This window comes from Symphalangus syndactylus, chromosome 9 (assembly GCF_028878055.3).
Source record: "Symphalangus syndactylus isolate Jambi chromosome 9, NHGRI_mSymSyn1-v2.1_pri, whole genome shotgun sequence".
NCBI classification, from domain to species: Eukaryota; Metazoa; Chordata; class Mammalia; order Primates; family Hylobatidae; genus Symphalangus; species Symphalangus syndactylus.
The window spans coordinates 136,858,476-136,880,375 of NC_072431.2; the positions used below are offsets into that span (position 1 = coordinate 136,858,476).

General features: G+C 40.8%; 1 pseudogene; it reads left to right on the forward strand.

Moving 5' to 3' along the window:
* Positions 1-21,900, forward strand: part of LOC129490787 (histone-arginine methyltransferase CARM1-like) — a 139,390-nt pseudogene that overhangs the window by 102,862 nt on the left and 14,628 nt on the right.

Sequence of the window (21,900 nt, forward strand, 5' to 3'; positions counted from 1 at the left end):
GTTCTATTGCTTTATCATCTTTTCTTTAAATTCTTGTTTTATTTCATCTGTATTCTATGACTTATATAGTCCTTGACTTATATGTTCCTTTGCACTTTCTTATTTGATTTGATCTTTGAAATAACACTGAAGAATAGGTACTATTATGATTCCCATTTTATAGGTAAAGAAATGGACTCCCAGGAAATTATGCAACTTGGCCACAGGCCACAGCTAGTAAATGGAGGATCCAAACTAGCAGCTGAGGCCTTCACCTCCAAAATGCTTGCTTTTTTCATGCTTTGAGACAGACTATAATTAGGTGCTATATTGTATAGTACAGCCTCTAAGACTAATTCAGCTTCTAAACTGAACAGGAATAAATAAACAACACATCTATAGTACATGTAACTTCTTGAAAACCCTCCTAAATTAGACAAGAACAGCAGCATACCAGGTGGAATTACTGCCCTGATCTCTCTTGGAACTTACCCTTGTACCTAAAAGGATGAATTCTGCTGCTACCACCTTAAGTGTGTATGTGTACGTGTATGTGTATGCGTATGTGTATGTGCATGTGTGTGTTTTAAGCAGCAGATGCAAGTGACAGTACTATTGACATAGACTTTAGAAACCCAATTTAATAACAAGGAAACAGGATTAAAACAAGAATATGATGTGGGTTTGCTTGGACCTCGATGGTGTCTGAGAAGAGCCTTTATTTGGAATATCCCTCCATCCTGAGCTCTTAGAAAAACACCAGGTCACACAGGGTAAATGTGTGCAGCAATTAACATGGTGGATGGTAGAACCTTGCCCTGTGTTAGGGGACTTTTCTAGCACTTGGAGGGGTATAGTGAAGTCCATTTATTCCTGGAAAGGATATCTCTCTTGAGTTACAGTTTTAGAAGAATGGCGTATGAAATGACAGGCTACCCAAAGATAATCTATACTGAGAATGTTGTAAAGTGAAGATGAGGGGAGGCAGCAAGACTGACTCAAAGAACAGTCACGCATCTAGACTTAGCTGCCCTTCTGTATTAGAGCGATTGCTGGTTGAGTTTATGTCCTGTTTTCAAATATCTTTGTTAAGGAATTGTAATCAAACGTGGGATAATCAAATAATTATTTTCATTGTTTCCTAAAGACTGATCTAAGGAGATGCGTATATATCCAGTGGGGAAAAAAACCTGCAAAGTATTCAAATAAGTTTGGGTGTCTTTAATTTAACCAAGCCAAGAGTTTTCTTTTCTGTAGAATTCCTCAAAGCTGTTAATACGCTAATGTACTCTGAATTTGTAAGAGGGATATATATTACAAAGAAGTTCTAAGTTATTTGATCATGAAGCCCTTGTATTCATGGACTCCTGGAACATATCTCAAGAAATTTTGCTTTCTTCTAATCATAAAATATTCAAACTACAGCATGCCTCAAAACAACTCCAGTTTTAAACCCTAATTTTAGAAGAAGGGAAACTAAAATTTAGAGGCTTTCAGTGACTTCCCCAAGGTCACATAGCTCTTTGGTGATAAAGGTAGAACTAGAATTTTTATCTTCAGATTCCTGATCTTGTGTGAAACTGATCAAAAATACATTAAGTCACAAGATGCAATGACCTGAAGGCAGGCCTATTTGCTCCCTTCCAGGCATGTGATACGTCCTTCTTTGCCAGTGAGAATAATGAGACCTAAAATTATTTCCTGTGGACCCAAAATTGCACTTCTGACAGCTCATGAAATCCCCTCTCTGAAACCTTATTACATCTCTGCTCTCCCTGAAGATTCAAGAGTCTAGGGATATCCTCTCTAAATTCTGCATACAAGGCCTACATCACAGATATTCACCTGAATATCTTATTATATTGTGCCCTCCAGCAACACTTAGAAAACAACTCCCCTTCCAGCATCCTGTTCCAAGTTGACAAGTCTATGGCAAGAGGCAGTTTCTTATGCTGAGGTTATCTGGACAGCCTCAGACCCCATAAGCAGAATTTAGAGAGGGCCTGAAATTTAGAAAAGGGGCCACCTTTCTGGTAAGCAGTGCAGCGGTGTACATCAAAAACCCCTACCAGCTTCATACCCTTTAACTTTGTAGGAAATAGCAGAAAGTGTATTTTCAGATTTAATTGCACTAGTGTTTGTCAATGCACTATTTTAATAGAAATTTGAAATAACCTGAGTATCCAATAATAGGAGATATCAAATAAATCAATATACATCTATTAAATACTATATAGCCAATAAATTTATGTTATAGAACCACTCACGGAAAGATGTCTAGAACAGAGCTTCCCAACAAATTTGCTAGGTATTGAAATTTTGTTGTCGTTTGCTCTCATGGCAGGTAGTCAGGGTCTAGTGTGGCCAGAGTCCCCCACTCAAATGTCTCAAAATGCAAGCAGGTTCTTCTTTCACTCAAGTGTACCATAAAATTATTTGGTTTTAAAAATGTGCGCCATAATGTAAAAGTGTTCAGAAAACTGATCTAAAACATATTGCTGGGAAAAAATTATGAAGTATTATTACATTGAGTTTTGAGATATACTCCAATGTCTGATTGAAAACATACCTTTCGTGTATCTGGAATATTAGTACATACCTTTCCTCTATCTGGAATACTAGTAATTTTTATGCTTTTGTTTATTTGCATTTCTCTTTTTAAGTAAAAAGTTTTTGTTTTTTTGTTTTTTTTGACAGAGTCTCACTCTGTCACCTAGGCTGGAGTGCAGCGGCAAGATCTCAGCTCACTACAACCTCCTTCCCCCGAGTTCAAGGGATTCTCCCACCTCAGCCTCCTGAGTAGCTGATTACAGGCATGCTCCACCACGTTTGTCTAATTTTTTTGTATATTTGGTAGAATTGAGTTTCAGCATGTTAGCCAGACTGGTCTCAAACTCCTGACCTCAAGTGATCTGCCCACCTCAGCTTCCCAAAGTGCTGGGATTACAGGTGTAAGCCACCACACCTGGCCAAAAGTATTATTTAATAAGAATAATATAATAATAATTTTAATGCTTACATAGCTCTTAATATATTTTATTTGATTTGATCCTCAAACCTATGAAGTAGTCACTGCCATCGTTGTTTTCATTATATAAATGTCATTTTTTAAGTCCATATTTGAAGCTAGTAGGAACTGGACAAGTTGATGCTGGCAGAAGAAGGTAGAAACAAAATGTATCTGAAAGGTAGAAATAAGAAAATATAATAACTAATTACCTGTGGGAACTAAGTACACCTCTAGGACATTGGGGATTGTGGTATTAATGACTAAAACAGAATCATGGAAATGCAATATTTTACAAGTTTTTAAGGGCAAACTCAGGGAATGATTCATGTTCAAGAAGCGGCTGAGCTTTGCTGTTTACTTGTTATTTAGGAGGTGCAAAACTCACTAGTGAAAATGTCCAAGTTATTGTTGAAACTCAGCTGAGAGGACGAAACGAAAGATGTAGTTTGGATAGTCATTCACAATGGAGCCACAGTCAGAGCTGTGCAGGAGAATTGATTCTCCTGGAAAGAGTGTAGAGAGAAAAGCAGGACACCAAAAGCTCGAACCTTTGTCTTTGTCTCTGCAGAACTCCCAGGGACTTGACTTCTGTGTGTGGAATGATGATAGAATAGCATTCCAAGAGTCGTTGGCCATGGATGAACACTGACAATGGATGACATGTTCAAATAGTTTTCTTTATTATTCCTCCGTAGATCAGAGATTGCTTGATTTTAAAAAACAAAGTAAGAAAGACATTTTGTATGCTCACAGAGGATTTGTTGGTGAGCAGCACCCTAGAATTAGGATTAATGTGAAAGGTATCCTAGCCATTTGAAGAAGTGATCAGAAATTAAGAAGGTGCCACTGAATTATAACAAGTGCATAGTACATTGCACTTAGGATGAGCAAAGGGATTAAGTTACAAAAATACAAAATGGAAGGACTCTGACAGGCTGTAAATACAATGAGCAAAGATCTACAAGTCTCAGAGAGGAACAACTCTCTGAGTTGTTTATATGTTTATGCTGGCAAATATAAGATGTTTATTAGAAAATATGTTTTCAGGCAGTAGAAAGACATAATAATTCAATCACCGTGTCATATTTGGCATTCAGAAGAAATACATTAGAAACATAAAAAATGTATTTCTCTTCAGGGTGCCTCTTTTAAAAGAGTTTAAATTTATTAAATAAAATATCAAGGACATCAAAGAATATTAATACATGACTGTAAAAATGTACTCCTAAAGAAAGATCAGTAATCGTGGTACTTATTTTTGACATCAAAAGACCAAGGAAAAATTTAATAAGGATCAAGCTCATTGGCCTGCGTGCAGTGGCTCACACCTGTAATCCTAGCACTTTGGAAGGCTGAGGTGGCAGGATCACTCGAGCTCAGGAGGTCGAGGCTGCAATGAGCCATGATCACACCACTGCACTCCAGTCTTGCCTGCAAAACCAGGCAAAAGAAAAAAGATCTTTAATCTGTGGAAGATTTTGTACAGAGTTGTTTGGCATCTCTATTGCAAGTAGAACAATGGGAAATAAATTGAAGCCATGAATTTAAAAAATCCCCCCAAATATATATTTATATTTATACACACATACACAGACCACACATACTGGTATACATACACATATATGTGTATGTTTGTGTAAAGAGTCTAGAAGAGAATGCATCAAAATATTAATCGTTATTATTTCTATGCAGTAGGATTGTAGGTGTTTTATTTGTTTTTTATCTGTATCTTTTCCAAAATTGTCTATATTAAACACACAATTTTTGTGTAGTAAGACAAATAAGTTATTTTTCTTTAGAAGTGTTTCTAGAAACAAATGTTACTTCTTTCTTCTTCTTGTCACATTCTCAGCCCTTAATCGATAAAACTCATTTTTCATAAGATCCTGAATAACAACCGTTCTGGCACCCTATTTTATCTTTTTCAGATGCTAGTGAAAAACAATCACCTTTCAGACAAGATCATTGTTTTGCCAGGAAAAATTGAAGACATCTCACTTCCTGAGGCTGTAGATGTGATCATTTCCGAACCAATGGGATACATGCTGTTCAATGAAGGATGCTAGAGAGTTACCTTCATTCCAAAAAATGGCTAAAATCAAATGGTAAGTTGGCCTATTCTTGGTTTAAAAAACAGTCTAACTTCTCTGTAAAATTTTGCCACTCTCTTTCCCCCACATGTGGTTCTGTACAGAAAGAAGGAGAGAGCATTTCTATTATACTCAATTATTTGTTTTTCTCATCTCATTCTTCCATAACAAATTAACTCGTCTCCCATCATAAGAACACAGGTATGCTGCACAGTATTCAACATGGTATAGACAGCCAGGTCTGAGTTCTGTGTTTTTTGTCCTAGTTCAATCCCCTCATTCCTTAATGAACTTGGGCTAACGCTTGACCGTTTGGCTTTGGTTTCCTCATCTGTATAATGACATTATTACACATAATCTCTAATGTCCTTTCAAGTGTTGGCCTTCTGTAATGTGAGGAACTCTCTGGGGTCTGCTTGTTCTTTTTGATATATTTTTTCCCTACTGTATTTCTCTGTCTATGATCGCTACACATAGTCAAGATAATATTAAATCTAATATGCTTTTTGTGCTTTCCAAGTGACTGCATGTGCTAAGCAATTTGAATAAATTATTTTATAAAATCCTTATACAGTCTGAATGATGAAGGTTTTCAATTTATTTGAGGGGTTAGCCTTGAAGCTAATTTTGCAACCTTCCCCAGGGATATTCGATAATGTCTGGAGACATTTTGGTTGTCACAATGGCAGCAGGGGCTGGGGTACTAGCATCTAGTGAATAGGAGCAAAGATGCTGTGAAGCATCCTTCCATGCACAAGACAGTCCCCTACATCAAAGAATTATCTAGCCCAAAATGTCAATAGTATACGATTGAGATCTGAGTTAGTAGGGGATGTTGTTATCATCCCATTTTATAAAGAGAAAGCTGAGGCTCAATGAGGAAAAGTAACATGGCAAGAACAAACATCTAACAATTGGCAGGCCAAGAATTTGAGCCTACATCCATCTGACACTGACGCCTACACTCATGACTTCAGCACACACACTAGCTTTCCACTCTTCACCAGAGAAAGTAGGCACATTCCAACAGCAGGTGTTTTCAATTAAGGCATGGAGGATAACTTGCCAATTTTAAGTTGCATCTCATGAGAATTTCAGCTCCTTACCCCAGTTGTATTTACGTAAATTACCAATGTTGTAGCTCCGTACCTTGGTATTCAATGAAAACAAAATAGTGAACAACCATGCAACTTATACATACTAACATGCATATAAGTGAAGTTTGAAGTTTATAATTTCCTACATGCTTCAAACTTCAGAAATAGGCACTAAAAGAAAACTCATGCATAAATAAATAAATAAACTCAGGCAACGTATACCTGATGTCAAGAACTTCATTAGCAATCTTGCTGTAAAACAGCTCAGGATGCTCTTGGAAGCCTTGTGTGTATGCCATAAAATTGAACTGTGGGAGATGAAAGTGAAGGTACAAAGTGGCTTGGATTTCTTCCTCAGTGCCCCCAGGAAGAATTTGTATGGTTTTTTTCCTGGACTTTTTCAGATGTTAGGTGCTTCTGTATGATGAGATTTATAATGTAGTTAATTAACATGCATCACCTGAGCCCCTCTTAAACAGTATTTAGATGATATCTAGGTATCTTTTTTCCTGGATATTTGAAATGAGTATGACATTTTATACTGGGCTATATATCTTTAACTAGGCAAGTAGAAATGAATACTGATTTTATTGGCTTTCTAGGCTGTGTATTCCTCAGGGAAGGGTGATTGATTTTTTTGTCTAATTATTTGTATATTCCATCAAAATAAGACATAGTTTAAAACATCGATTAATAATAAAAAGGCTTATAATGAAAAATAGCCTCCTGCCACCCCTCTTTCTATCGTGAGACTGCTCCCCAAAGGCAATCACTTTCAACTCTATCTGTTGTCTCTTCTATTATTTACCTACATATTCCTATCTAAGATGATTACATTGCTATTCTCGTCACTCTCTGCTTGAGAATTTAGCTTTCCTGAATAGCAGCTCCTTCCTTCCTGATGCACCTACCCCACCCCCATCCTCTCAATATATTTAGATAGGTCCTCAGTTCCTCTATCCCAACCCTTGGGGCCAGATATGTTTCAGAATTCAGAACCTGAAGAACTGTCAAAAGTTAATATCACATACCATGTATTACTTAATTCTCCCCAGTGGGATCTGAGGCAACACTCTGTAATGAAACACATTATATTGCTGCAACAAAACATAAGAATATTGATACAAAGTGGAATAAATAAAGACTACAAATAAACTGTCGTGTCAGTTCAGGTCAGGTTTTGCCATGAAATGATGCTGCTGCAAACTTATAAAAATCTGTTGCTTTTCAGATCTCAGAATTTAGCATAAAGAATATAGGCCTAGATCATTATCTGGTTAAATTAAGAATCAGTGTTTCCAGCGTTATGATGAATGCTGAGTCAGATGGTATAGTAGATGCTCTATGCTTATGTATGTTTTCTCATATAATCTTTTGTTTTTCCCGGAGTTAATTGTCTTGGTTTCTTTCATTAGCTTAGCTTTTATATATTCATGGCTAAATGTTTCTACACTCCAGTAGATCTGACAGATGCCTATCAATATGTGTTCCTCTGTTGCTCCCCTCTATTCAGTAGTCCTCTAGCCTTCCCTAGCAACATGAACGGAGTGTTCTCCATCCCTATCGCATGACTGTCATATATTGACTTTCCATCATCATCCTTCTTTTGTCTTCCTCTTTGTTGGTTTACGATATCATTTCAGCAAAGGATATTCTCTACCAGCTTCTGCAGAAAAGGAGCTTGAGAAGTTACTTTTTATGGAGCCCTTGTATTATTATTTGGTCAAGAATTTAACTTAAAAACAATTTTTACTCAATATTTTCAAAGTTTGGTGTTTTGGTTTTTGTGTTTATTTCTGTCTGCAAATCTTGCTATTGAGAAGTCCAATGCCATTCTGACTCCTGCTCCTTTAGAGTAACAAAGTTTTCCCCTCTAGATGTTTTTAGTATCTTCTCTTTATTTCTAGTGTTCTAATGAGAATCTTTTCTAGGTTCTTGTGCTGGAAATTCAGTGAACATGTTTAATCAGGAGCCTGATTTTCTTCTGCTCTCGGAATTTTCAAAACATTTTACATTTGATTTTCTCCCCTCTATTTTATCCGACATTCTTGGAATTCCTATTAGGTTGAGGCTCATAACATCATCCTCTAAATCTTCCCAAGTTTACACAAGCAGAGATACATATTACTTCTCTGGGGTTATTTAATATCCTTCTATCATCTCGAAATTGAAAAACCACCAAGCAATCATTATTGTTTTGATACCAGTGCCTGAGATTTAGATGGGGACATATGAATGAGGTTATGATCATGCTTTGCCCCTGACCACTTCTGAAAATACCCCAAATAAAATAATCTGTTTTAACAGATATGGAAAGCCACATAGTTTAAGGATGGGGCACTGACTATCAGATGAGATTCCACTCCCTGGATTTTGCTCCGCTATTTATTAGCTCTGTGATCGTGACCAAGTAACGTAAATTTCTCTGTTTTCTTGTTTATAAAATGGACATAATAATAGAACCCACTTTATGTTAGTATGAGAATTACATAAATTAATGCATGGGAAGCCTTTGGAAAAGTACATGACAGGGTTATCATAACCGAGAAATTTTAGCTATTATTGTTGTTTTTATGACAACATCTCCGGTGTCTTAAGTCAGCCTTATTTCTGAAATATAGTTAATAGTTCCTCTTTCTTTCATGTGCAATTTAATAAATGGCTATAAAAAGATTTTCCCTAAAATTGCAAGAATAACAATGCTGACCATCAGGTCTGCCTACTCAGAAAGTCCCGACTTCAGGCATGCCATTCTAGGTGCTCATTTGCCCACTGAAAAATCTACCTTTCCTGTGGTGATTGTGGATGCCAAGAAATAAGCAAGCACAAACGTGTATTTCCCAGCATGAAGTTTGGTGAGCATCCATAAAAACATAAATCCCAACAGCAGACCACCTAAGAAGACAGGTGGTCGATCTGATTCTACATGGACAAAGTCTGAGAATGTGATAGGAAGATGGGATTGTGATTATTTTTAAAGCTAAATTATTGTTACAATAAATAAGAGATTAAATAAATAAATAAACGTATCCAGAATTCATAGGACATACAGAAAGGAAAAAAAAAAGCCAGTAGCTGAGAAGGCAACTGCCAGGTTAAACGGCTTGCCTAAGTCTCTACAAGCTTTCATCATTGTATTGCTTTGTGACTTGCTTTGATATTTTCTATAGCCCCTCTACTCTTCTGACTAATTTTTTATACTTGCCTTGAGACAAAATTATATTTTATGCTATCATGTCATAACTGAAGCAGAAGAATGGAATTGGTCTCAGGTGGTTGGTGAGTATAGCCTTCAATCAGGAAGCAGTAGAAGCTGACTTCTGGGTCTGTTGTGTTTTGCTCATTAGGAATGATGTTCCCGACATTCAGCGACATCCACTTGGCCCCTTTTTCTGATTAGCAGGTCTATGTGGAACACTTCTCCAGAGCCAATTTTTGGTAATATTCTTTTCTACTCCCTTCCTTTCCCTTCAAAGTAAACCAGAGTTTTTAAAACTATTGCTAATTGGGGTCATATGTGTGTTGTTGGGTAGGGGGAGAGGGGGGTGGTGGCAGTGAAGCACCTATCCCATATACTGTAGAATGTTTAGCAGCATCCCTGGTCTCTACCTACAAGATATCAGGACCATCTTCACCCCAGAGTTGTGACAACCACAAATGCCCTCCAGACATTGCCAAATGTGCCCTTGCGGGTCAAAATCACCCCCGGTTGAGACCACTACTCATAAATCAGAGACAGGTGAATCAAGGAGCCGTTCACGTCACATCAAACATCCGGAAAGCTATCCTGCTGCTCAAACAACATCCTCCCCTGCCTGCTGTCGCTCTCTTCCCATTTTTCACCATCCGCTTCTTTGCCTCAGGGCAATGGCTTCTGTTAGGACTTGACTTTGACAGAGAACATATCAATCAGTACACCTGATAAATGAGTTGATCAAACCTTTTCGGAGTTTTAATTGGCGGTTGGCTTTTGCAGCCACTTCACCCCTCTGAGATTGAATTTCTTTATGTGTAAAATGGGAACTCATACAAAATCTCCTGCCAGTTTGAAACCACCATTGCTTCTGGGATTCCTTTCTGAGAACTGGTTTTTACAAGAAGAAGGAAGGAAGGAGAATGGGAGGGAGAAAGAGAGCAGATATCATCCTTGTCGGAATGTTACATGTGTGGGAGCACAGGCGTGGCCTGCAGGGGGGTCAGGATCCTCAAATTTAAGGTTTGACTTTGGTCTGAGGTATACAGGGCCTTGTAATACAAAGAGGTCCAAAGTTGATTTCTGGGTTTTTCTCTTTGTAATCCTAGAGAAGGGACAGCAAATAAGAGGAACTTTGATTTCCTGGGCTACTAAGCTCTTTGAGGAGTCGAGTCAAATGGCTTATTTTTCTTCCTATTTTTTTTTGTTTTGGCAAAATAGGCTTTCCTAGCACAGATTCAGGGCATTTTGTGATTTTGTGGAATCTGCAATTCTGAGATTCTAAGCCACAGGCTTTCCTGTGGGGGTGAAGGGCTTCTAGGTGTGTATATGTATCGGGTGGGGCAGAGGGATGGTGGGGAAGCTTTTACCTTGATAATCATTGCTCTGTGAGATTATACTGACCCTAAATGGTTGCATTTTAATTATGACCTCCTGAGGAAATGCAGAGATGAAAGGGTTACGAATTTTAAGCAGCAGAATAGACCAGACCAACAAACTAGAGGTTTGTCGTCCAGGCAGTCCTTGTGTGACCTTCCAACCATACCATCTGCTGCCATCTTACTAACTTGAGGATATTAATGATCACAGTGGTTTGGCTTAGATTTCCACAACATACCAACATGCTGCTATTTATTGCATCTAAAAATGAAAAACAGAACCAAAAATGAAACATAATCTTCTCTAGATGTCGCTTTCCCAGTCAGCCATGGCCAACTCTCTAAGCCCCTTTCAGCAAAATTCCTCAAAAGAGTTGTCTATACTCAGTGTCCAACTCCCCGCTTCCATTTCTCACTGGAGCCATTTCTCCAAAACCACTCTTTTCGAGGTCACCAGTGCCCTGACCTCCACATTGCTAATTCCAGTGATAACTGTCACTTCTCAACTTATTTAACTTAGCGGCATCATTTGAAACACTCTTTTAGTCCCATGATCTTTTGATTTTTCTCCTCCCTTGCTGGAACTTTCTCAACCAGCTATCCCTTCATTGTTACTTGTCTCCATAAGCACCTGACGTTGGAGTGCCCCAAGACGCAGTGTTTGGTCCTCTTATCTGTGCAGGCTCCCTTGGTGAGCTCACCCATTCTCATAACTACAAATACCATCCATAGGCTAATGGTTCCCAAGTGTCCCTCTGCAGTGTGGATGTATCCTCCAAACTTGGTATTTTCCTAGCCAACTGCCTCCTGGATGTTCCCCCCCATGCAGAAATTTATCATGTGCAAAATTCAACTTCTGATCTCCCAATTTCTACCCAAAACCTACTGTACTCATAGTTTTTCTGTCTCAATTGATAACAACTTTATCCTCCCCATCATTCAAACCAAGAAGTTTGAAGGCCTCTCTTTCTTTATCTCCTGAATCCAAACCATCAAGTAATTATATTGGTTCTATTTTCAAAATATATCCAGAATCACAGCAATTTTTATTATATTCACTGTTTCCTCTTTTTCTCAACACCATCATCTCTCATCTAGATTACTGCAATAGCTTCTTACCTGTCTCTTCTCAACAGAGCCAGAGCCTGGCAGGAGCTTCTTCATTGGCTGGCTCCTAGGTACTCTCTAGACTCATTTCCTGCTACCATGTTCATTTGGCTCCTGCTGCACGGGCTTGTGTGCTGATCCTCAGACACACCAGGCATGCTCCTAAGTTAGGGCCTTCGCATTTGCAGGGTTTTGTTTTGTTTTTTTTTTTTTTTTTTTTTGCTTTGAATACTTTTTCCTCAATGTTCACATGGTCAATTCCTTTAACTCCATAAAGTCTTTGTCAAATGCTACCTTCTCAATGAGATCTACCCTGACCATCCTATTTTAAATTGCACCCATACCATGCCCAACCCTTCTTTTTCAATTCTGTGTTTTTCCTCTAACACTTACAGCATCCTAAAAGATATATAACCCCTTCCTATTATTATCTATGGTCTGTATCCGTCTTGATAAAATGTAAGCACTGCAAGGTCAGCAATGCTGTCAGTTTCCACTGTGTATCCCAAGCACCCAGAACAGTGCCTGCCACAGGGTGGGCTCTTAATAAATGTTTCTGAATGAATAAAAACTGCAGTATGCCCAAACATGCATGAAAATAATTATTAAGATTGTTTAGGTGATATATTTCTGGTTTTTCTACCCTTTCTTTACAAAACCAGAATCATAAGTACCATTTTATAGCTTGGTTCTTTTTTTTTTTTTTTTACTTTCACAATACTTTGTTGACATGTTCTCATATCATTTACATACTTTTGGCTGAAGAGTATTTCTTTTGTGACTCATAATTTATTAACTCAAGTTTCAGTGTTGAATATTATATTATTTGAATTGTCACTTTAGTCCTATAGATTCTATAACAAACCCCACCAAGGTTTCAATATTCTGTAAGAATATAGAATCCTATAGAATTCTATATCCTAAATTCTATAAGACACAACACTAAAGTGAACCTCTTTTCATATAAATTTTGGTGTACATTCTGATTATTTCCATATGATAAATTGCTAAAAGCAGAATTACTGGACCAAAAAATGTGAAGAAGGAACTTATAAAAAATTATTCTTATATATTGCCAAATTGCCCTCTAGAAAAGTTTTACCAATTAACACTTCCACCAGTGGTATTTGGGAATGTCTGCTAACTCTTGCCCATACGGGATATGCTTTTTAAAATGCCAATTTGATTTGCAAAAAAAATGGTGGCCAGTTTATTTTTAATCTGTATTTCTTTGATAGCTGGTGCATTTGAACGATTATTTTTAGTCAACAAACACAAAAATATTTTTAAAAATATATAGTTATCAAAATTCACAGCCTTTGCTTTCCTTCTAATTCCTCTCCCTTTGTGAGGTTTCTGCATTAGACAACTGGCATTTGAGTATCTTGTTGCTTTGATCCAGGAAACAGGTGGTGAATGCTTGCATGATTTCTGTCAGAAGAAGCAAAGAAGTGGATATGTACGCTGGGGGCGGGGTGGGGAGTGGTGCAAAAAATAAGTTTGTGTGAGATCTCTCAGCTGAGAGATTAAGGAACAACTAACTGGCTAAACAAGATCATCAGATGCAATCAGTTTTTAGTCCTCACCTGATTTTCCTATGATCTGCACTTGACACAGTTGACTCTCTCTTTGCTCCAATTCTCAAGCCTGAACCTGGTTTTTCCTCCTACCTTTCTGGCCCCTACTTCTCAGTCTCCTTTGCTGATTCTTCCTCATGGCCCAAATCTTTAACATTGGAGTGACTCCAGGTTTCTTTCTTACATGTCTTCCCCTTTCTGTCAACACTCACTGTCTTACTTGATCTCATTCTGTCTCTTGGCTATAAATACCATCTTTCTGTCTACAACTCACATAGTTAGAACTCCAGCCCAGACCTCTGCCCAGAACCACAGACTTGGATGTCCAACTGCCTGTTTACAACTCCACTTGGATGTCTATTGGGCATCTCAAAATTAACGTGCTTAAATGCAAGCTACTGATCCTCACCATCTCCCCACTGCCCACCTTTGCAAAACAAAACATCCCTGTGTCTACTACAGTCTTGGCAATAGCCTTCTAACTTAAATCTTCTTTTTAAACAACAACCATGCTCTTGATGAAACGTAATTCAGATTATATTATTTCACTGTATAAAGTCTTCTCGTGGCTTCCCTGTTTCTGCATAGTGAAAGCCAGAGTTCTCATAATGGTTGGGAAGACTGTACATGATCTAGTTCCTACCCTGCTACCCCTCTGACTCTGTCTCCTACTACTTCCTCTCTCACTCTGTTTCCCTCCGGCCTCAATGGCTGGCCTCCTTGCTTTCCTTGGAACAAACCAGGCATGCTCCTGCCTCCCTGACATTCGCTCTGCCCAAGACACAGACAATCCAGTGGCTTTTCTCACTTCCTGCAGGTCTTTGCTCACATGCCACCGTCCCAGAGAAACCTTCTATTAATTACAAACTGCAGTCTCTTTCCTCCTGCAAGCCTGTACCACACTTTCAAATTCATTTTTCTTTATACTATGTATCACCATATACCATATTATGTGTTTTTACTTATTTATTGTCTATCTCCACCATGAGACTACAAGTTCCCTAAGTGTGACTGCTTCATTTACTTCTGTAACCCCGTCATCCAACCTGGCTAACAGTAGTTGCTGCAGACATTTTTGATGATTAAAAGACAAATGCATTGATTTGTGAAAATTCTGTCTATATTAAGGACATTAAGACTGTCGTATTTTCTTCAGAATTTCCAGCTTGCTTTGTGATTTTATTGTGATAGTTTTGACCACAAAACAACTTAAATTTTTTATGTAGCTGGATCTACCAATAATTGTCTTTTCTTGTTTCTTCATTTTCCTTTGTAATTTTTTAGCTCCCCCTCCCCCTCCCCAGTGAATTTGGTATTAACTTCCTTTTTTAAAGTTTTTACTTTTCCATGTAACATTTTTTAAAATTTGCATTTAACTCTGAAATTCATCTTAGTATACAGTCTGCAATAACCATATAACTTTATCCTTTCCAAATAACCAATTATGAGGCTCTCTCTTAGTAGACCAAATTATTACATTCTGATGCTAGTAGCAGTCACCTATAAAATTAATAATTTTCTTTTACATGATGATTCCTTGGGCCCCATTAATTAAGGTGATGGGAATTATCTCCTGAGAGTAAGGCTCATCATAAAGAATCATCATTCCCAACTGTAATTCTTCTTAATGTGATGGGTACCTCTGGCATTATTGAAAATAATTGGCTCAGGGGTTTTACGCCAAAGCCTATAGATACAATTTTAAATGGATTCTCATATGAAGAAAAATATATACATAGGATCAATTAAGACGTGCAGCCAAATATTGCCAAGAAGCTTGAGACTAAACTAGACTGTTTTTTTACATTTATTACAGTTATAGAACATAAAAGCACAAACAAAATAGGTAGTAGTTAAAAGCCAGATGATTCAGACTCTAGATCCAGATGGAATTATGTTTAATTCTTGGTTCTGTCAATTACCAACTGTAAAGCCTTAGCCAAGTTAATTTAATCTCCCTGAGATTAATTTCAATTCATAAATTGAAGAAGATAGTTTTACCTACCTGGAGATGATGAAATTTCAGGGATGGGTCCTCTGCTTGTACTTTTCTACCATAGTAGCCCTTTCTTCATGGACCAGGTTACCCATGGTGTAGGGTTCTTCCAGATGCTGAATATATCTATCCCAATTACATATTCAGGGACCAGCAAAATAATCATAGGGTTTGCATGAAACAAGTGGATACACTGTGAGATGGACTTGGTCCAAAACTCCACTTACTACCTATCCGCCATAGCCTTCACTAACCTGAGGAATTCTAGATTCTTTTGTATCAATATCAGCTCAAATTTCTCATCTAACATTTCTCAAAAAATCGAGGTATCGTTCCTTCACCACGGTTGCTTTGTCATAGAAACCCTGGTCTCTCTGGAGAAGGAGTGGGGAATGTTTACTGTGTGTGCTTGTGGTGGCAGTGAGTCCTTCCTCAAGAGGACTGGGACTCCACTTAAGTCTAGACCACTTGGATCTGGAATTGGGGTGAGGGACTTAATATTTCCATTGTGACAGCTGACATCATCTTTCTGCTCATGAGCTAGCCATTTTTTGTTGTACAAATTGAGCACTATCCTAGCTGACTTTCCATCTATTTTACCTCTCTAGTAACACCAGTATCTATTAACACCAAGGGTTCTTGTACGTCAAGGTGCCCTATTGCTACTCTACCCTAGCTTTTTACACAGTAATTATGCCATTCTTGCCTAGGCCAGATAATTACTGCTTTCCTGCTCTGACATTCTGAAATGTCATCCAAATTGTGTTCATTCAGAGCACAATTTAATGGCTACATCACCTACCACCATCTTTCATCTACCAAGGACAACTACTCTAAGGCTCTCAAAGATGCCACTGTTACCTAAGCAGTTTTTTCCCTATTACCTTGTAAAAAGAATTCCTGTGTTCTGAGAAAATAGTCAGGTTGAATGTTCTTAGGTATTCCATAGTCAATCCATCTAGAATTTCCATGTCCCTATGCCTTCTTCTGACTCCTTCCTTAATGCAGCAGAAGTTCTGAAATCTCCACCTCATTGACTGCAGGCCATCATGATGACCAAACTTCAAAGTGACATCCAGTGGATTATTAGGACTGGCTTCTGGTGTCTTGTTGGAACACTGAATCTATGAGTGCCCCATTTCAATGAGTTGACTCTCTCCTCATTTACATTCTGCCCTCTTTATGGACTTAAAATCCACTCTAATACAATATTTCCTAGTTCTTAGCAGAAAATATTATCTGGCTTCTGCAGTTTTTTAGGTATGTAAATTATCTCCTTCTGGAATAGGAATTGTGTTTACTGCTCTGGCTGTGCTTGAGTTATTGGCCTGACAGCGATGAGGAACTATTAGCCTGAAGGCAATGAGTGATCATGAGGCAGATCTTGAAGAGAATAAAATCATCTTTCAAGGCACAGGCTCTTGGAGAAGTTGTTGCATAGTCTTTAAGCAAGGCTGTTTTCCTCTGGCAAAAGGGGAAAGTATTCTGCCTCTGCTGGCTTGAAAGATTCAGGGGAATCGGAAAGATTTCAGGCTTCTCTGCTTTGCCCACCCAATTATGCCAACCCCAGGTCTCAGGGCCATACCTTTCCCTGTCTGGGCCACAAATTTAATACATAAGACCTGTCAAGAGTGCATGTCCAATCTCCTCTGCAGCTCTTCTACTATTACCGTTTTACTATCTTATTTGGAGTAGGGGGATGGGACAGTTTCAGTTCCAAAGATGTGGCTTCTACTTGTCAAATTCTATACATGATTTTCAGCACAGCAGGCCTTGGAGCACCAAAGAGATAGGAATTTCTTTAAATCTGCTAGAAAGCCCCTCCGGATTTCACAGTGTGTCTTAAGTTGGGAGTTGGCTTCTCTGAGATTAAAATTTTCTTTTTGCAAAGCTTGCAATGCTGTCAACAGAGGCTTGCCTACTCCTCAATTCATGTAATTATCATTGCTCCAAAATTTCAAGCACACAGTTGCCATAAAGCCCCATGTTTCACCTTCTACCTTTACTGCATCCTAATTAACCATCAGCAAGACCACTAGAATTTGTGATGAAAGGCTCGGCACAGTGGCTCACGCCTGTGATCCCAGCACTTTAGGAGGCCAAGGTGGGCAGATCACCTGAGGTCAGGAGTTTGAGACCAGGCTGGCCAACGTGGTGAAACCCTGTCTCTACTAATAAAAATTAGCTTGGTGTGGTGGCAGGCACCTCTAGTCCCAGCTACTTGGGAGGCTGAGGCAGAGAGAATCACTTGAACCTGGGAGATGGAGGTTGAAGTGAGCTGAGATTGCACCACTGCATTCCAGCCTGGGCAACAGAGTGTATATATGAAGCTTATATACTACAACTTTACTAAGAAGTGTATTTCCAGTGAAACAAGAATTGGGAGAAAGAAGAATGAGGCAGGGAGTGAGGGGAGTGCTGGTGCAAAGGTGCATTATAATTACGAGATCCTTGGGGTGTTGCTTCGCCAGCCAGAAACCTCTGTGGCCAGTGGCACCTTTGACTGAGTTTTGCTTTGTTCTGCCTACTCAGCCTGGCAGGCTGCATTCGGCTCACACTACCAGCCTGTATCTCAGGATGCCAAGGGCAAGCCAGGTGCGGAGTGGCAAGGGGTGTGTGAGCAAGCATGGGGTCCAGTCTCTGTGCATAGCCAGGCAGGCCAACTGCTGCTGCAGGACAGGTAGCTCCAGGTGCCAGCAGCGGCACCGGCTCCCTGCAAGACCACAGCTGGACCAGGCGCACTACAAGCAGCTTCCACGGCTGGCACTGGGGAACACAGTAGTGCCCAGAAGCTTAGAGCCTTCCAGGAACTGCAGGGCCCCAAAGAGGGAGTCACAGACCTGGCTCAAGGAGCTCCCAGGTCTGGGATCCCCAAAGGGCTGCAGCCCTTCTCTTCTTCTTTTTGCCTGCAAAATGGAGAGCAAAGAATGTGTTTCAGCCATGTTTGTGTCACAGATCTTTTAGCCCTGAATGGCGAGTCCTGAGTTCTTGTCCTGCATACAGGATGAATGAGGTATTCAGACAAGTGGAGGGTGAGCAAAATGAAGAGGAGCTTTATTGAGCAAAAGAACAGCTCAGAGGAGACGCACAGTGGGTAGCTCCTCTCTGTAGCCAGGGTGTCCAGAGGAGGGTTAAGCTCTTCGCAGAGAGGATAGCTCCTCTCTGCAGCTGTTCTTCCAGTTGTCTCTCCATCCTCCCTTGAAGTCTGGCTGAATCCCAGATTTTTTGGGACTCAGAGGGGAGGAAGTGCGTGCTGATTGGTCCACAAGTGGCTATGGGCCCACCCAGGGAAAAGCACCACAAGTTCCCCTCAGGTCAAGGTCACTGGCCGCCCAGCCCTCAGGTTTCAGGCCCTCTCTGGCTTGAAGGTGAGGCTTCACCGGGGACCCGCCCCCTTCTTCCCGGGAGCCTGTCTGCCTCCAGTCACTGTTCATGCCTTCATGCCAAGGGGCACCTGCAGGCCAGTGCTGAGCTGTCCTCAGCCACCCCTAAGCCACCTTTTCATGTTTGTCAGAGCCCAAAGTCTAGAGGAGGTCGAGGTGGCAGGGGACTGGTGTGTCAGCACTGCCGCAATCGTGTGCATACCTGGCCAGACTGCAACAGAGCCTGGACTCGGCCCCAACTTAGCTCCAAGATCGAAGTGGACACCAACAGCGGGGAGAAGCCAGGCAGCAGCAGCAGGAACTTCCCAGCCTGCCGGGGGCAAGGGGATCCTCCTGGGCCCCCAAGAACGCAGAGATGCCTGGGTCTGCAGCCACCCTGCAGCAGCTGCAGCTGCACCCTAGAAGCTCTTGCTCCAAATTGGAAGGGGCAGGCCTCTCACCTGTCTCCAGGTCCCAACAGCTCCATGGAGCATGCAGCCCTCGTGGCGCCTCCTTGCAGCCTGGGGTGGGGGCTTCATGTCCTCACTGGTCCCGGGCCTACGACTGGGGCAGGGGTGATGTTGTCACGAGTTCTCCCTGGGGCCCTAGTGCTCAGGGGCGGCACGGGGCTCCCCCTCGTCCTGCTTGCTAACTCCTGCTCCCTTGAACAGTGTGTCTGGTTCACTTACTGGGCTGAACCTCTCCAATGAACAGGACACGCCCCCTGCCTCAGTACCGCCTCGCCGGCTCACGGCCATGCCTGGGGTTAGGGGGCGCCTGCAGGAGCAGATGGCAGGCGCGGGGCCTGACCATCAGGATTGCCTGGCTTAGCGGTCACCTTAATGTGGGGCAGGTACTGGGGATACGGTGTCGGGCGGCCCCATACAGAGCCTCTTCCTGAGGCGCAGGAACTTGGCGCCATCGGCGGGTTGGGCGCAGTGTTCGTGTCACTGGGCAGGTCCTTGAAGTGGGTGCCACTCCCACTTCTTGCCCTGAGCCCCTGAAGCGGGGCCCCTATTCCCGGGGCTCCCAAGGGTGGGTTCTTAGGGCAGCAGGTTCGGGGGCTGCCCACCTCAGAGTCTGTACCTGAGGACCCGCGAGCTACTCCCGTACCCCACTGCAGCCGGCGTCATGGCAGCGGCTGCTTCGCACAGGCTGCCGCTGCCATCATTACCATGCTGACCATCACGTAGTATTAAACAAGAGATTGCCGGCTCTCTCAGGACCGTCTTCAAAAGATCAAATGAACTACATCCAGGGCAGTTTATACAGCAGATAAATGAATTTATACACTGGGTTTTATCTCCTCATTTATCAAATACTCATCCTGCCGACATTAACTAGACTTCTGGGTCTTATGGCATCTCATACCCAAAGTTAACAGGGTTGCCCCAGGGCAGGAGGAGAGAGGCACATTGTGTAGGCCTGGGGTGAGACATTGTTGCACCGTGCCCATGCGAGGTCACAGGAGCCCATCCTTTGGCACAGTTGGTGCAGAACACATGGCTAAGGATTCCAGAGACAGGTAAGAAAGATCTGGGATGGCACTTAAAAGGTGATATACCACCAAAGGCACCAAAAAATATTTTCCAGTTCCCTTTTCAGAGTATTATGCATGGATAGTCTGCATCTATCATGCTGGACCAGAGCAGAGCCAACTGAGTGATGTCAGGGATCCCAGCAGTGAATGGCCTGTGGTCAATTGTTTTTTACAGAAATCGGAGGTCTGTGCTCGCAAAGGATGAGCGAAGGTAAATGTAGGTAGAATATGGCCATAGGCAGCGAGAGCTCCCTTTTTGCTCCTTTCTACTCTGAGTCTACTAAATACCTTGTTGCCCATGGTACTACTGAGAAACATTATTTTAAAAGAAATCCATTGTACTGAGTGGACAAGCTGCTGAATTCTACTGTGAAGGTAATGAACGATTTGTTCCTAGCCTAATTATGCACCAACCTAAATTTCCCACTAAAGTTTATTTTGCATAGTTAGAGTTTTAGGCCTTCTAGTCATTCCCAAAAGTATATTTGACCCTGATGGTCACTAGTTCATGGAAATACTATGTAGATCAAATAAAAATATTTCAAATTAGCATACGAGATAACCAAATATTTTTCAGAAGCCAAGTAAACAGCGCAAAGCATCACAGAGAAGGAACTTATGTAGGAATATTACCATAACCAAAAAATCATATCAGTATTTTCATGTGCCCCTGTCCTTATCCCATTCATATTTCAGTGATTTCTTGGTCTCTAATCCTCTTTCAGTTACCCAGTACTCATTCTTGATATGTCCTCTGCATCTCTGTTTATATCTGCAGCTGTTGAACTCATCTGGCTTATGCTGTTAGGATAAGGCTTGATTTCTGTATTTATCTTGTTTCATAACGTTTGTCAAACTCATGGCTCTTTTATAATAGTCTGCCTCTATCAAGCTCATGCCTCTTCTACACATCCTGACTTGTGTTGTCAGGGATATGCAGTATTCCCATCCCCTGGCCCAATTATGGGTTATGAAATTTAGTTCAGTCCTGGTAGAATTAGGACTTCACTGAACCAGGCAAAGCTATTCTCTCAGAATTATGTGTACATAGTACAGTACATAAAGACCCATTAATTTTTTTCAGTTAAGACACTTTTTGTTTTAAGTGGCCAAAAGTCCCACAAAACGTCGCTTAAGAAAAAAGAATATTTCTGACTAATGTACCTGAAAAGGCTAAGGATAGATTCAGCTTCTCAGACACAAATGGATTTCAAGGCACTTATATTGGATTCTGATCTCTCTCTATCACTCAGCTTGGCTCCATTCCTAGGTAGCTTTTCCCTCATGGCAGCAGTGTGTTTTCTAGAGAATCCAGATTTATAGACTGATAGCTCCATCCCCACTTCTCCTTTGCCACAGTTTAAACAAAAGTCATAGGCTTGACTCGTTGGGTTACGTGCTTAACCCTAAGTCTGTCACCAAGGCTAGGGTGATAAGACGCTGTGATTGCCTGAGACTGAGCCCCATGTTGAAAGCATAGTCAAGACCACCTAAACCACAGGAACTGTGAGTAAGAAAGAGATGCCTCACAGAAGAAAATCTGGTGCTGCTACTGTAAGGGCAGCCATTC